Raw genomic sequence first — 5513 nt, 5'->3', positions numbered from 1 at the left:
ATGATACATTCTATACTGATGCAAATAAATTAGGGATGGCAAGCTATAAGTCAGAAGAAATAAGCAAAGGATTCAAAACCCATATATGTCCGGTCAAAAATCATAGTCATATGCAATCCTTAAGGTATTATTAGCTTTTTCAGAATCTCTGAATATAATTACTGACTCTCAATATGCAGAAAGAGTTGTTTTGCATATAGAAACTGCTGAATTTATTCCTGATAACTTAGAATTAACTTTGTTATTTATGCAACTGCATAACATTTATTTCAGAAATAGAAACTATCCACTATGTGTCACTCATATTTGTAACTTAATTATTTCGAATCCTATTTTTAACGGTGGTTTAACCTCCCTTCTAGCCTACCACCCACCAGAGGTAGTGGAAAAGAAAGGATATGGGGGAAGTGGACCTGTTTAAAAATGGTTCTTCAGAGGAAATCCCTTCTGCATTGTCAGGAAATCAGTAGTTCAGTTCACAGGTCAGCAAAGGCAGCTGGATTCATTTGAAAACACTTCATGGATACACCAGCAGTGGCATGATCTACCAGCAACTCAGTAGGGTGAGAATAGCAGCAGCAGTGGGAGGATCCAGCAGGAACAGCCAGGCTTCAGCAAAATCAGAACGAATCAGCAGGAGCCACCAGGATTACCAGGAAGACCAGGAGAAGTTCTCAGCTGTGCCTCTCTCAACAAAGTGAAGATCAGTGAAGATGCTAAACCAGGAAGCATTTACTGATGCAAGCAAAACAAGCCCACTCACAATCCACTGAGTCCTATTTATACTCCAAACATCATCTGTCCTCCATGGGTCTTGCCTCAGCACATGAGTCTGTCTCAGCTGACATCATTCTGCCAATTGGCCTGAGTCCACAGAAGTGGCAAAAAAACCAAACCAAAACAAAACAAAACGAAAAGCCACAGCACACTACCAGAAGTTTTCGGCTGCATTTCTCTCTGCAGCCTGTCAATGGGAGCTCAGCTACTCGATGTAAGGTGGACGTATACATGTATGTCATTAGCAAAGACTCTTTTCACCTGTGTCTGCTTCAGCGAAATGTTCCTTCCTGTGTTTGCCCTAGCAGAACACCGTCCAACATAACTGACTTTCCAAAGAACCCTTAAGTTTCCATTTCATGTATTCAGTCTCAGTCAGGGTTGCCAGGCCCACTAGCACAAGGAAATGAAGAATCTGACCAATAATTAATAGGAAATGTGCTAGAAACCTCAAAACTTTATGAAAAATGCCATGTTATCAGTAAAGGTTTAAAGAAAAAAAATTTCTATCACTTGGCAAGAAGCCAAAGAAATTATAAGACAGCCAGGCGTGGTGACCCACACCTTTAATCCCAGTGCTCGGGAGGCAGAGGCAAGCAGATTTCTGTGTTCGAGGCCAGCCTGGTCTACAAAGTGAGTTCTAGGATAGGACAGCCAGGGCTACACAGAGAAACCCTGTCTCAAAAAACAAAAACAAAAACAAAAAAAAAAAGAGAGAAAGAAAGAAAAAGGAAAAGAAATTATAAGACAATGTCCTATATGTTCTCTGTATAACCAAACTCCATTATATGCAGGAAGTAACCTGAGGGGATATCAAAAGAAATAAAATCTGGCAGATGGGTGTGTTTCATTTTGCAGAATTTGGAAAACTTAAGTTTGTACACCATACCACTGATACGTATTCAGGTTTCAGTGGGCAACTTTTTTGAGTTCTGAAAAAAGTGATTCTATAATTGCACATTTATTGGAAATAATGGGGATACCTGAACAAATTAAGACTGATAATGCCTTTGTATCCAGTAAGATGAAGCAATTCTTTGAATATTATAAAGTATATTACTGGTATACCTCCACAATTCTATAGGACAAGCATTTGTAGAAAGATCCAGCCTGGTCTACAAAGTGAGTTCCAGGACAGCCAGGGCTATACAGAGAAACCCTGTCTCGGAAAAAAAAAAAAAAAACAAACCATAGAGCAGAAAATCATCTTTAGTTAATTTATGCACACTGCACGTTCTCTCCATACATGTTAATGCAGCAATGTACCTACGATGTTACCTTTTAAGGTTTGTATGTTTGCAGACCAAAAAGACAGACAACAATGAAAACAAAGCAAGTAGCCCAGGTGATCCAGCCTCACAGATGGCCTCAGTTACTGCTTCCTCAAAAATCTGCATCCAGGTCAGCTTCAAAATGGTAGCTCAGATGGTCCAGCCCCATGGACTGTTTCAGGCAGGACTTCAGTTAAACCCTGCATTTTCCCATCCCAAAGAGTCTCAACAGCAAATGGTACAGCTAGCTCTCCTAGGACTTTCTCAAGATCCCAACTTTCCTAAGGCCTCCAAATGATGCCTTTGCCCTGAGACTACAAAAAGCAAGTTTGAGAGCATCTCCATTCTCAAGAGGTGGGCCGGTTGTGTGCTGTGTTATGGCTGCTTGTTGTTTCGGGGGCTTGGTTAGAAGATGCTAGTGATTACGTTAAAGATGTTAGAATCAGGGATCTCTTTCCCTCTTCCTGGTTCTCGCCTATCTAGTGTTATAGAGGAGGAGGGGGAGAGGGATTAAGGGACAAGGGGAGGGGGAATATAGGGAAATGAGGAAAAGAAAGGTAGATTATTGCATCTCCATTTAGACTAGGAAAAAAACAAGTCTTAAATATTTTAATTGGTATGGATTTTTGTATATTGATAGAAACTTAAGATCATTTTGTTCAACTCTTTTTTTAATGTATTGTACGTATGTAACTCATTTAAGAATGTAAAGTTCTAGCCTTATGAAAGCTATTTTTGCAAATAATAATATAAAAATATATAATATAAAGTTATTTATTATATATTATATAATATAAATAAAATATAAATAAATATAACAATAATGGTAATCCTATGTACTAGTTTAGTTAATTGTAAAAATAAGCTCTGTTTAGCCTCCTGTGTGTTGGGATAATCTTTTTGTACATTGTGTGAAGGTTGTCTTTATATTATTCAATTGTTGGTTGTTATACTGGCAGGGAGCTGAGTATTAGCTGGATTTTGGTACTGTTATTCTTATGGCTCATTGCCTGCCTCAGTATTTTATAAACATCTCTCTCTCTCTCTCTCTCTCTCTCTCTCATTGGCTTAATAGTGAGTTGACTACTGATATCTAGATAGGAAAAGGAAGGTTGGATTTCCAGGCTGAGAGCGGGTCTCTGGGAGAAGAAGCAGACACAAGAAGATTCACTAGCAGGACACAGAGGTGGTTAGATACACCTGGACAGAGAAGTGTAGAACTAGCTCAATGGTGTATCATGAACTACAATAGTTGGGTTAATTAAGTTAGACACGCCAGCTGGGAGGTAGTCTAAGCTAAGGTCTAAGCAATAATAAAAATAAGTCTCTGTGTCATTATTTGCACTGCTAGTGTGTCCAGAAAGTCGATGTTTTTTATGTCCAATAAGAAGGCACATAAATCCAAGCTTAGAACACTAGATTCAAGCATTAGGCCAAAAGACTTAGCTGAAAGGTAGAGGAAACATTTTCCTAGCAGCCACAAGCTGCTCTGTGGCTGTAGCATGCTACTCAGGCGGGAGGTGAGGCCCCCTTAAGACTGAACAGGGTAGCCGGTGCAGGAGCTTCAGTGCATGGCCACCACAATTTACTGTGGCTGTGGGTGAGTGGGGCTCCTGAGGCTTTGCAAGTCCCGGAGCAGTGGAATGAACCATCCTTCCCTGTGAGTCGAGCATCTGAGATCCAGTCAAGCTAGCATGTAGTTTGTGGCCTGGAGTGCCCAGGAGCAGTGCTCCAGGCAGAGGTTGGGGGTGGGGGCTGCCCTGCGGGCCCCAGGAACACGGGAGACAGGACAAACACTTCCTGGCATTTACCTGGCTCAAGTCTGGGCACTCACAGCGTGTGAAGTCTGCAGTTTCTTGGTCCAGCCACTGTGAAAAGCCTGTAGCGAATGCCTGGAGGTATGGCCAGGCTGCCCCTTCCTATCAGGTCGGTCTCTCCTGCTGACAGCTTGAATCTTTAGGACTTGACCCTTGTGGTAGAGAACAGCTAGCTGCAGGCACACAGGAAGCCTGAGTCAGACTGAGAAGACCTCTGAACTGGTACAATATGCCTGAAAATGTGGTTAGGTACTGAAGAAAGAAAAGAAACTGGGTATAGACAGTCATAGAACTTTTTAGTTTGAAACTAATAAAGTGTGTCAAAGACCAGATTGGACACCCAGGTAGACTGAGGGGGTACAGAGTTGGACCGAAAGCTCCTGGCAATTGGGCTCACTTTTGCTCTTCTGAGGCCAGAGCTGATGGCTTCTGGCAATTGACTCCTACTGACAGTAGCAGGGGATTAGGAAAAAAGAAAACTTAATGACTTGAGATCTTTACTCTTTAACTCAGGAGCCTGCTCACCAGTGGGTGAAAGGCTCAGAGCTCCTTGATTCTTCGTAAACTGCAGACAAAGAAAAAGAAAGAGAGAAAGTCAGGCACACACACACTGGGTGAAGCAGAAAGGGGATCCATCGAGCTAAATTTTTTATTTCAGCTTTATATAGATTCTCAGACAAACGTTCTCTGTATCAGAAAAATTACCTCATACAGGAATTTTAAATTAATAGTTCATGTCATAGGTTGGTAATGTTTACAACAGAATTATTTTCAGTCTTTCTATTAAACATTTCCTGACTAAACATTCCATATCTATTTTTTAGCTCATTATAAGTTTAAAGCAATAGTTCTTATGTCATAAAGTAGCAGTGTTTTTTCAAGAGACAGGTCAACTGTCTTGTGTCTTATTATTTTGAAGTCTTAAATTGACAAAGTAATCAATCATATTTTATGTTTTGACATCTATTAAAAATGCCCATTCCTAGTTTATGACCTAGTTACTGAGATTAGTGACTTCATTCCCAACCTAGAAGGAATATTTCCCTTGAACATAAATTTGCTCCATACCTATTTTTCTTCTTAGTGCAATTAGCTCATGACACATGTAAATTTGGAGAACATGCTTTTCAGCTTTTTTTTTATTTTGCAATGGACTTAAAATTACTTGGATCAACTCAGAAGTTCTATGAATTATTAGGAATTGTGAAATTATCCATTTGTTTAAACAATATTATTAAATGAAAGTACATCTTCATATTGAGTTTGAAGAAAATCTGCCCAACAGAATGGATAAATGCCCAGGAAAGTATAGGCAATGAGGCTTTTTTTTTTCCACACCATGACAGGTAAATGAGGAATATAACATGGAAAGGCATAGCAGCAGGCAAGAGGCAATTCTGGGACAAAGTCCTAGGGTCCTTGCCTCTTCATAGCATACCCATCACAGTCATGCAAAACGGTGGGCCATCTCCAGAAAGCTGACTTGCTTGCCACAGCCTTTCCTGAATGGCTCCTACCAAAAGTGAGATTTCCAAAGGAAGAATAGAGTTAGAGAGATTAAAAAGAAAACATTTTCTGTGTTAAAAGATTGAGAAGAAAGTATCTGCCGGGCAATAACGCCTTTAATCCCATCACCCAGGAGGCAGAG

Source organism: Mus caroli, chromosome 19 (genome assembly GCF_900094665.2).
Source record: "Mus caroli chromosome 19, CAROLI_EIJ_v1.1, whole genome shotgun sequence".
In the NCBI taxonomy this organism is placed as follows: Eukaryota; Metazoa; Chordata; class Mammalia; order Rodentia; family Muridae; genus Mus; species Mus caroli.
The sequence above is the reverse complement of the archived record's forward strand: the minus strand, read 5'-3'. Positions refer to the sequence as shown.